Source organism: Aotus nancymaae, unplaced genomic scaffold (assembly GCF_030222135.1).
Source record: "Aotus nancymaae isolate 86718 unplaced genomic scaffold, 86718_ANA_hifiasm-v0.15.2.pri h1tg000098l, whole genome shotgun sequence".
In the NCBI taxonomy this organism is placed as follows: Eukaryota; Metazoa; Chordata; class Mammalia; order Primates; family Aotidae; genus Aotus; species Aotus nancymaae.
Genome location: NW_026988513.1, coordinates 1139651 through 1152281, shown reverse-complemented (window position 1 = coordinate 1152281; position 12631 = coordinate 1139651).

The window sequence follows — 12631 nt, the reverse complement described above, 5'->3', positions numbered from 1 at the left end:
AAAAGCATCATTGTCCTGACTATAGCACCATTTGCTTTAATCAAAAGGAAGAGGGTAGGTGAGCTTGGGCAAAAAAGAGATTAAGAAAGAGTGACAAGAAAAGCAACATGCAAGAGTAATAGCCCAGAACGCCCAAACAAAAGTGCCAGGCCACACATCTGCCCCGGAGCTTGGGAGTGGGTACCCCTGTGTGTATCAGGCTCCCACACACACCTGCTAACGATGAAGCTTTAGAGACAGCCATGCAGTCCAGAAGTGTTACTACTCTTATCAACTGTCTAGGGAATTAGGGAAGCAGAGAGCGTCCAAGAGGCTGACCAAAGACCACCAGCCAGGTGCAGCAGAAACCCCCTGTGTCTGTGCTAAGACTGCCGTAGGGCCCTCCAGGACCTCTCCCTGAACCTGCAGGTCACTCAGCACAGGAAGGACCCCAGCATAGCAACAGCAAGGCATGAGTCAGACAGTAGAGGGTTTTGGGCTTCTCTTCACGCCTCCACTGAAGAGTAAAGAGCATCTCTTTAAAGTCTTGGGTGACTAAAGGTTTTAGAGTGGCCACTTGAGGCTGAATACACGGGACAATAGAATGTCTCTTAAGATTCCAAAAGGACCTCCACAACGCAGCGCCGAGCCTGCCCACAAAGCCCTCCCTGCCCTTTCATCACATCGTGAAGGCTTGTGCTTGGCAGGAAGCAATGGCTGCAGCAGGCCCTGCCAATTGTTTCAGCCATCACCGCTTTATCATAAGCACAGCTGCATGTTTTGGCATCCACTGAACAAGTCATCTCTCTTGAGTCTAAAAATAATCCCAGCAAACATGAAGAGCCAGTGCAACATTTAATTTTTTAAACTAGGAAGTAGTTCGGTTCACATGAAAAAGAATACAAATGTATCTATGCTGTGACTATGAAACCGCATTTATATGACTGTAGAAAGCCAAGAGAAGAGAGAAAAAGTTAAATGTAAAATTCTTTAGGATTGTAGAACAATGGATGATTTTGTCGCCCATAAATATTTCCTAAGATGTCACCTTCAAAAATAACAAATGTAACACATGCTCACCACAATCTCTGAAACTATGCAAATAAAGAAAAAGCTAATATGCTTTTCCACACACCCTCTCCCCATTTATTCCCCAAAATCTCACTACAACCAACTTGACACCCCAGGATTTGCCTTATACGCCTGTCCCCATACTCAAAGGAAAATACAGACACATAGGAGCTTTCAGTTGTTATAACTTTAGGAAAATTGAAGATAGATGGATAGACAGAGACATAGATACCCACATATCTGTGCTCACCCTCTCTCTTTCTCTTTAATTTTTCTCATTTAAAACATCGTTACACTCCTCCAGGTCAAGAAGAAAACTCATTCTTCTGAGTAGTTTCACAGTATTCCATGGTATGAATGTTCTTCTTGTTATCAGGTTGTTTTCTGGTTTTCACTGTTAAAAACAATGCAGATATCATTGTGAATGGCAGTAATAACCTCCAAAAATTCTCCCCTTCATACAAGCAATAAATACATTGGCCAAACTGTCATAATCAACTTTTCCTGACCTCTAGAAATTAACCAAGTCTTGCATTAATCCAGGGATCCTCTGCTCATGAAAAATAGCTAAATCTAGGCAAGAACAGAGAGTTTTGTGACATTTTTAATTGCCTTATTCCCATCTCCTCCTCTCTTGCTCCTTGGTAGCCTTAAAAACCAACAGCCAGCAATCACGGTGAAAACCAGAAGCCTGAAACCACTGAAGGACGAATAAAGGGATTGAACTTCCTTGAAAGCCCTATTCTCAGAGGACTGTCATTTTGCAAACCTGTCAGGTGAGTCTTTGAAATATCCCACTCCCAAGGCTTGTCTTTATTTGACTGATTCAAATAAAATACAAACAGTGCAAACGGCCTTTTCTAGGATGAAGGGGGAGGCACTTCTAGAAAACAGATCAGTAGCAATTGCTACACATCATGACTGCCTGAAGCAGTGGCTAACAGGTGGAATGAAAAACAGGCTAACTAAAAAAGTGTAAAGTAAAAGCTGAGTAATGAGATGTCCACATAAGGCTGACATATTTCTGGGACTCTAGAAGGCCACATGTATGTGTAAGGCTATGTGCATGTCCAGGGCTGTGAGCATTCTCAGAAAAGACCTGAGAAGTTCCCGAGTTCTTGCCTCTGGCTGACCTTGAGGCTCTGTGCAAGCAGAAGTGATGGCTAAGGTGGACACAACAACCATACCACTGACCATTAAAGGCATGCCCCAATGCACATAGAGCCCCTTATTGGTTCCAAGTATTTGGAAACTTACTGGTTCCAGATATTTAAGGAATTTGCTATTCAATCATTAGCCAATCTCCATACTAACTGAGCAGAGATTTCAGCAGTCACACGTGACAAATAATCTAGACTGACACAAGTAGTTCTGAAAAGTCACTAAACAAACAACAAAAACCCTCAGGTGGAGAGGGGGAGAAAAGTTGATTCATACGGCTGCATATTACATTATTTACAATGTCCAGGTCTTAAGAAAAAACTATGCTACATGTAAAGAAACAATAAGTTATGGCCCAAACACAGGGGGGGAAAAAAAGCAATCAAAAGAAAGTACACCTGAGGAAGCCCAGACATTATACTTACCAGAGAAAGACTTGAATCATCAATTTTCAATATCTCTAAAAAACTAAGGGCAACCATATCTTAAAAAGTAAAGTCTGAAAGTGATATCTTACCAAATACAGAATATCAATAAAAATATAGAAATTATTTTTTTAAAAACAGTAAATAGCAATTCCGGAATACAAAAATTATAAAAACTGAAATGAAGATTCACTGGAGGAGCCTAACAGCAGATTTGAGCAGGCTGAATTAAAAATTAAGATTCCAAAATATAGGTTAATAGAGGTGATCCAGTATGAGGAACAGAAAAGAAAAAGAATGACAGGAAATGAACAGATTCTCAGAGACCTCTAGGATTCCATGAGGCATATAAACACATGCATGATAGGAGTCCAAAATGGAGAGGAGAGGAAGGGATGAAAAGCATATTTGACAAAATAATGAAAAAAATATCGGCAAATGTGATGCAAAACATTAATCTACACATCCAAGAAACTAAGCGAACTCCAAGGAAAATAAACACAAAGAAAGTGAAACCAAGACATATAACAAACCAAGTGTCAAAAGACAAAGACCAAGGAGAACATCTTAAAAACAGCAAGAAAGAAGCAACTCATCATATACATTAACTCCTCAAGAACATTAACAGCTGATTTCTCATCAAAAATGATGGCGGCCATAAGGCAATAGAATGACACATTCAAAATGCTGAAAGGAAAAGACTGTTACCCAAGAATTCTACATCCAGCAAAATCGTTATTCAGAAATAAAGGAGACATTAAGATAAACAAAAACTTACAGAATCTATAGCTAGGAGACCTGCCCTACAACAAAAATTACAAGGGAGTCCTTTGGGCTAAAATAAAAAGACATAGTACCTCAAAGGAGATAGTAACTCAAATCTACATAAAAAAATAAAAGTACTAGTAAAGCTTAATACATAGGAAATTATAAAAGAGGGTATAATTGTTTATTTTTGTTTGTAACTCTCTCTTTTTGCCTACCTAATTTAAAATGCACTCCATAAAGCAACAGTCATAAATCTGTGCTGATGGGCATACAATACACAGAGATATCATTTGTATAACAATAACAGGACAAAGGAGAGGAGAGTGAATAGAGCGTTATGGCAGCAAACTTTTTATATATTACTCTATTAGTCCGTTTTCACACTGCTGATAAAGACATGCCCAAGACCGGGAAGAAAAAGAGGTTTAATTGAACTTACAGTTCCACATGGCCGGGGAGGTCTCGGAATCATGGTGGCAGGCGAAAGGCACTCCTTACATGGCAGCAGCAAGAGAAAATGAGGAAGAGGCAAAAGCAGAAACCCTTGATAAACCCATCAGATCTTGTGAGACTTATTGACTATCACAAGACTAGCATGGGAAAGACTGGCACCCATGATTCAATCACCTCCCCCTGGGTCCCTCCCACAAACATGTGGGAATCTGGGAGAGACCATTTAAGTGAGATTTGGATGGGGACACAGCCAAACCATATTATTCTACCCCTGGAACTTCCAAATCTCAGGTCCTCATCTTTCAAAACCAGTCATGTCTTCCCAATAGTCCCCCAAAGTCTTAACTCATTTCAGCATTAACCCAAAAGTCCACAGTCCAAAGTCTCATCTGACACAAGGCAAGTCCCTTCTGTCTATGGGCCTGTAAAATCAAAAGCAAGCTAGTTACTTCCTAGATACAGTGGGAGTACAGGTATTGGGTAAATACAGCCATTCCAAATGAGAGAAATTGGCCAAAATAAAAGGGTAACAGGGCCCATGCAAGTCTGAAATCCAGCAGGGCAGTCAAATTTTAAAGCTCCAAAATGATCTCCTTTGACTCCAGGTCATGCTGATGCAAGAGGCAGGTTCTCATGATCTTGGGTAGCTCCAACCCTGTAGCTTTGCAGGGTACAGCCTCCCTCCCAGCTGCTTTCACAGGCTGACACTGAGTGTCTGTGGCTTTTCCAGGCACATAGCACAAGCTATTGGTGGATCTACCATTCTGGAGCCTAGAGGACAGTGGCCCTCTTCTCACAGTTCCACTAGGCAGCACCCCACACAAATTAATCATCTAGACTTCCATCTTAAAGAACTATAAAAAAGGAAAACAAACTAAAAACAAGAAAGAAGGAAATAACAAAGACTAAAGTGGAAATTAATAAAATAAGAAGTAAAAAAAATAGATGAAATTAACAAAATAAAAAGTTGTTTCTTTGAAAGATCAACAAAATTTACAAAGCTTTAGCTAGACTGATCAATATAAAAGAGAGTAGACTCAAATTAGTAAAATTAGGAATCCAAGAGGGGATATTACTGCTGGATCCCTTCCTTATCCCACATTTAAAAAAATTAACTCCATAGACATCCAAATACAAGCAGCTCAAAGAACACCTGGGAAATTCATTGCAAAAAGATCATCACCTAGGCACATAGTCATCAGGTTACCTAAAGTTAAGATGAAGGAAAGAATCTTAAGAGCTGCGAGACAAAAGCATTGAATAATCTATAAAGGAAAATCTATCAGAATAACAGAATTCTCAGCAGAAACCTTGCAAACCAGAAGGGATTGGGGTCACATCTTTAGTCTCCTGAAACAAAATAATTGTCACCCAAGAATTCTGTATCTGGCAAAACTAAGCTTCATAAATGGAGGAGATATAAAATCTTGCTCAGACAAACAAATGCTGAGAGAATTCACTACTATTGAGTCAGCACTATAAGAAGTGCTAAAAGTTCTAAATCTTAGATCAAAACCTTGAAATACACGAAAACAGAACCTCCTTAAAACATAAATCTCACAGGGTATATAAAATAATCACACAATGAGGCGGGTGGGGGGGTGGGAGGATGGCAGGGAATGCTAGTTGTTAAGGCAACAACTAGCATAATGAATAGGACAACACCTCACATCTCAATACTAACATTGAATGTAAATGGCCTAAATGCGCCACTTAAAAGATACAAAATAGTAGAATGGATAAAAACCCACACACCAAGTATCTGCTGTCTTCAAGAGACTCTCCTCACATATAAGGATTCACATAAACTTAAGGTAAAGGGATGATAAAAGATATTCCATGCAAATGGAAACCGAAAGCAAACAGAAGTAGCTATTTTTATACCAGACAAAACAGACACTAAAGCAGCAACAGTTAAAAAAGACAAAAAGGGATATTACATAATCATAAAAGGATTAGTCCAACAGGAGAAGATCACAATTCTAAATATATATGCACCTAACACTGAAGTTCCCAAGTTCACAAAACAATTACTGCTAGACCTAAGAAATGAGATAGATGGCAACACAGTAATAGTGGAGACTTCAATACTCCACTGACAGCACTACACAAGTCATCAAGAGAGAAAGTTAACGAAGAAACAATTGGCTTAACCTACACCCTAGAACAAATAGACTTAACAGATATTTTCAGAACATTCTACCCAACAATTGCAGAATACGCATTCCTTTCATCAGTACATGAAACATTCTCCAAGATAGACCATACAGTAGGTCACAAAACAAGTCTCAATACATTTTTTAAAAATCGAAATTATATCAAGTATCCTCTCAGACCACAATGGAATAAAACCGGAAGTTAACTCCAAAAGGAAGCCTCAAAACTATACAAATACATGAAAGTTAAATAATCTGCTCTTGAATGATCTTTGGGTCAACAATGAAATCAAGATTTAAATTTAAAAATTATTTAAGCTGAATATGATAGTTAAACAACTTATCAAAACCTCTGGGATACAGCAAAAGTGGTGCTAAGAGGAAAGTTCACTGCGTTAAACGCCCACATCAAAAACTACGAAAGAGCACAAAAAAGACAATCTAAGGTCACACCTCAAGGAACCAGAGAAACAAGAACAAACCAAACCAAAACCAAAACCCAGCAGATGAAAAGAAATAACAAAGATCAGAGCAGGACTACATGAAATTAAAACCAACAAAAATGCAAAAGACAAATGAAACAAAAAGCTAGTTACTTGGAAAGACAGACTAAATGATAGACCATTAGTGAGATTAACCAAGCAAAGAAGAGAGAAGATCCAAATAAGCTTAATTAGAAATGAAAGGGAAAATATTACAACCAATACAATGGAAATACCAACGGTCATTCAAGACTGCTATGAACAGCTTTTCATGTACAAACTAGAAAATCTAGAGGAGATAGATACATTCCTGGAAATATGCTGCCTTTCTAGATTACATCAGGAAGAAATAGAAACTCTGAACAGACCAATAACAATCAGCGAGAGTGAAATAGTAATAAAAAAATCCTCACAAAAAAAAAGTCCAGGACCAGATGGATTCACAGGTGAATTCTATCAGGCATTCAAAGAACAGTTGGTACCCATCTTACAGAAACTATCCCAAAAGACAGAGAAAGAGGGAATACTATCTAAATCATTCTATGAAACCAGTATCCCTAATACCAAAACCAGGAAGGAACATAACAAAAAAACTACAGACCAATATCCCTGATGAACACAGATGCAAAAATCCTCAACAAAATACTAGCTAACCAAATCCAACAGCATATCAAAAAGATAATACACCATGATCAAGTGGATTTCACCCCACGGATGCAGGTATGGTTTAACATAAACAGGTAAATAAATGTAATACATCACATAAGCAATAGTAAAAACAAAAATCATATGATCATTTCAATAGATGCAGAAAAAGCGTTTGACAAAATCCGCATTTGGAAGGAAGGGAGGGAGGGAGGAGAGGGGAGGAAAGGGAAGGGGAGGGGAGGGGGAGAGGGAAGGAAAGGGAAGGGGAGGGGAGGGGGGAGAGAAGGGGAGGGAGGGAAGGGAAGGAAGGGAAGATAGCCCACAAAATGGAAGAAAATATCCAGAAATAACACACCTGATAAGAAAAACTTCTATCTAGAATATATAATGAAGTCTTACATCTCAATAATTAAAAAAAAACAAAACATTTTTGAAATAGGCAAGGTATTTGGATAGACATTTCTCCAAATATAAACAAATAGTAAATAAGTACATAAAAAAATGTTCCATATTACTAGTCATTGGAGACATGCAAATCAAAACTACACTTTATACCCACTAGGAAGGCTAAAATAAAAGACAGACAATAACAAGTGTTGTCAAGATAGGGAGAAATGGAACACTCCTATATTGCTGGTGGAACAGCCACTTTGGAAAACAGTTTTCACGAGGTCCTTAAAACGTTACACGTGGAGTTATCATGTGACTGAACAATTCCACTTCTAAGTATACAACCAAGGGAGCTGAAAATGTGTCCACACAAACACTTGCACACAAATATTTGTAGCAGCATTATTTATTATAGCCAAAAGGTAGAAACAACTCAAATATCTATCAACTGATAGACAAACAAAATGTGGTACTTCCATAAAATGGAATAGTATTTGGCCATTAAAAAGAATGAAGTAGGGCTGGGCACAGTAGCTCACACCTGTAATCCCAACACTTTGGGAGGCCAAAGTGGCAGATTACCTGAGGTCAGGAGTTTGAGACCAGCCTGGCTGACATGGAGAAACCCCATCTCTACTAAAGATACAAAAACTAGCCAGGCGTGGTGGCGTGTGCCTGTAATCCTAGCTACTTGGGAGGCTGAGGCAAAAGAATCACTTGAACCCAGGAGGCAGAGGTTGCTGTGAGCCAAGACCATGCCACTGCACTCCAGCCTGGGTGACAGTAATGATGGTTGCACACCTTTGTGAATACAGTTGGCCCATGAACAACACGGGTTTGAACAGTGCAGTTCACCTACTTTCACCTCTGCCACCCCAGGACAGCAAGACCAACTCCGCCTCTTCCACCTCCTTTTCAACATACTCAACATGAAGACAATGAGAATGACAACCATTATAATGATCCACTTTCAGGAAATGAATAGGAAACATGTATTATCTTCCTTATGCTTTTCTTAATAAAAGAAAAGGCTTTTCTTTTCTGCAGCCTACTTTATTGTAAAAGTACAAGATATAAATGTACATTCTAAATGCGTGAGTTTTTTGGGATGTGAATTGTATTTCAATAAAAGGAAAAATGCAGAAATAAACACCTTTGTATATGTATTGTTATATATTCGAGATTTTCTTTCTCAAGGATATATTCCCAAATGTCAGATGACTGTGTCAAAATTCTAAGGGTTTTTTTCCCTGAATTGTAGATACTGCCAGGTTATTTTCCAAAAGTGATATACTAATTCACACTCACAACAAAAGTCTATTGAAAATTTTAGTTCTCTGAATTCTGTCTGTCTCACTGTGCTTAAATTTTGCCAAACAGATGGGTGAAAATGATATTATTACTTAAACCACATTTCCCTCTTTCATTGCACTTCTTTCATATTTATATATAATTTGGATTTCTTCAACTATGAGTTCCCAAATTATATTCTTTTCTATCAGGTTTTTGTCTTTTTCTTAACGATGTGTGAGAGCTCTTCGCACACTGGATGTATGAGCCCTTTATCTAGCTTATGCATTACAGATTTTGCCCTCTTTTTGTTTATAGTATCTGTGCTTTGAAATATCTATTTAGATCATTACAATATGGGTTGAGTAATTTGAAAAAAACAAGAAATAAGACTACTACTTCATACCTCTTCCTTTTTTAAACCTCCATACCCAGCTCTTCACTCTCACTGTAAAATAGAAGCCTTCTGAAAAGGAAGTCCTCCTCTTGCCACTACCAAGACATTGACCTGCCTGAATGTGTGCTGCACCTGCAGCTCTTAAAGTGGTCAGCTGTTCTCTCTTGAGATCCACGGGCCACTCTCCCTTTTTCATAGCCCCTTGAAATTTGAATTCAAACTTCTGGCTTTGTACCATCAGTTACCATGATGGGAACTTAGTAGATATCAAATACACTGGTTGAAATGAATTGACCGGTTTGGGTCAAGACAAATTAGAGATTGCTCAAAGATAGATCAATTTCCTGAAATTATCATGACTAGACTTGGTCTGACCTAGTCAAAATTCTAGAGCAGTGTTTCTCACAATTTTTTTTTAATCTCAAGACTTCTCTGCACCCTTAAAAACTGAGGACCTGGTCTGGTGCAGTGGCTAACATCTGTAATCCCAAGACTTTGGGAGGCTGAGGTGGGGGGATCACCTGAGGTCAGGAGTTTGAGACCAGCCTGGCCAACACGTTGAAACCCCGTCTCTACTAAAAATACAAAAATTAGCCAGGTGTGGTGGTGTGTGCCTGTAATCCCAGCTACTCGGAAGGCTGAGGCTGTGAGTGTGTGACAGCAAAGAAGCAAACAACACAGTGGTTACAAGTTCAGTATCACTGCCTCGATGTGTGGTGAGACCACAGCTGTTTGACCCACCACCGCACGTGCACATCGGTGTAAATGTCAACACAGAATAAAAGACATCGAAAAAGTTATTCATCACTTTGACCATTTCAGCACCGTGTGTGTGCGTGTGTGTGTGTGCATGCGTGTGTGCGTGTGTGTGCGTGTTACCCATCATTCCCATCAAAGAAGCCTCCTTTGATGATCGTTTATCTGATACGAGATGAATACAAGAAAAGCAGTTGAGTCCAGCCTCCATTTATAAGCAAAAAGTACAATTGTGCAGACAAGACATTAATACAGTCTTCATGTTTGCAGCTGAGGCTTTCACTCAACAGGTCACAGTATTGATAGACAGTAGCAGTGTCACAACTGCACTGCTGACTTTGCAACCAGCAGACACTCAGCAAAGCCAGCTCTAGAGGGCCTCATTCTTCGCTCAGCTGTCGTGTTCTTACCCAGCCTGTGCGATATGATAACTTACTCCGTAAGATGCTTCCGTGGCTCTTTCATGTCTAGTTTGAAAGGCTGTAACAATTTTGGGGTTTTTTAAGAAGCTCATCATGTGTATATTTAAAATACTCAATTCCCTTTTCCTTTAAACTCTGAATGTTTTGTCCAAAAATAATGTCACAATTTAACTAGCACCATAATATAATTCAGAAATTTTTCTGTTGCATAAGACAAAATAAGGTAAATTCTTAACGTCTATAGAGCTGATGCCCATCACATTTTCACCGCCTATTTACAATTTCACACAGTTTCTTGGGATTAGACGTCTCCTTTCATGACTGAGAGAATGCTCTGCTACAGCAATTCTGTCCTCTTCAGCGTCCTTACACATGGATAGCACAGCCGCACACCGAGAAAGCAAATCTTCTCATGTCCCTTTGGAGAAGTCCATGACACATCCTTAAATATAACAAAAACGTGTAATAAATAAATTTCATTTTATTTTAGAATAAGATACTAGATTCTAGAATTGTAACAGTTTTAGACAGAATTATAAAATTTATAAAAGGGTTCAGAAAAATAGTAAACTGCTATTGAAACAAGACAAAAACCATACTTTTTGTTGTATTTCTCCACAGTTACAAGGAAACTGCTGAGACTTCAAAATAACAATGTATAAAGATGCTAGGAGGCATAGGGAAGGCAGACGGCAAGAACATAGTGGAGGTACTGAGAACAGCCTGAGTTCATCTCTGAAAATGTGCGTATGAACACATCAGCCCTACTAACTTAGAAGGTTCTGGAAAACATAAGAACACAAGCACGTGAAACACAAGCACGTGTTTCACCAGCCATCATCCAGCATCTTCCCACGCCACCTATCACAGCCTCTGGAAAATCCTGGGGCACTCTCCTGTGTGAGTGATGGTGAAAAGGGGAAATACTGTCTTAGTGTTATTATGAAATAGTTTCAACCTTGCAGACCCTTGAGAGGGTCATGGAGACTCCAGGGATCCACAGACCACATCATGAGAACACTATTCTAGACGATTTCCTTTGATCTTGAAGGCAGAATCCAGGAAGAGAAAAAAAAAAAAAAAAATCAAGTCACAGGGAGCCTGGGCTTTCCCACAGGCTCGGGACTTCCAACCAGGGTTGGGAGGTGCCTTCTTTACCAGGAAGAGCCTCCTCCGCACTCACAGGCCTTCTGCAGCTGCAGGCTTCCAAACCAGAAAGGACATTCAAGGCAGCCACACAGCACGCTTGCTTCTCTACAGCTTTCTCTCCGCTCCTGGGGACATGTTCCACCTCACTGTCAACCCCTCACATGTGCACGCCATTCTGGAGATGGGTCATAAACATTTGAACTATATTGGCTCAATAATGAGGACATTCTGGCTCCAGACTGTGCTGAACTTTGCCCATTCCAGAAATATCCCGTAAGACATTCCCAAGGCACTGAATGATGCAGACCACATTTATCCACTTACCATGGACAAAAATGTGACTGCAAAGCAGAACCTCAGTTTCTTCCCAGATAAAAGAGATGATGCAGACGGCGTTCATAATACAAAACTTCCCTTTCCCATTACTTGAAAACAACTTCCCATGGCTCATGACAGACTTGCAGTTTTAAGAATGATTTAGTTTAGAATCAATACCAAGCAGTCCTCTACCCTCTGCCCTCACGCACGGGAGCAGAAGGATACGGTCCAGCAGATGGCGTCATCCCCACATGCTTCAGGAGTTTTGCAACTAATAATAATATTAACAGGCATAGCAGAAAAGCAGTAGCAATGTGTCTGTGTCCCTTATTATAGGCACAGTTATCAAGCATTAGGATTTATTCTGCACATGCTTTTTTTTTTAAATTCCACATTGTACTGGCATAGGACAGTGAACTGTCATTCAACCCAGTCTCCTTAAGCACTATTCCTCTTTCTGTGTTATCATCAGCCAGCTTTCTATCTGAGTTAGTGCGCTCTGGCTGCCATAGCAAATACCACACACTGGAGACTTAGACAACAACATTTATTATCCCACAGTTCTGGAGCCTGGAAGTCCAAGACGTGGGCAGGGTTGGTTTCTCCTGAGGCCCCTCTGCTTGGCTTGCAGATGGCGTCTTCTCTCTGTGTCTTCAAATGACCTTCCCTCTTTGTGTGTCTGTGTCTTCATTTCATCTCCTTATAAAGACAGCATCTAAATTGGATTAGGGCTCACCCAAAGGCCTCATTTTAACTTAATTGCCTC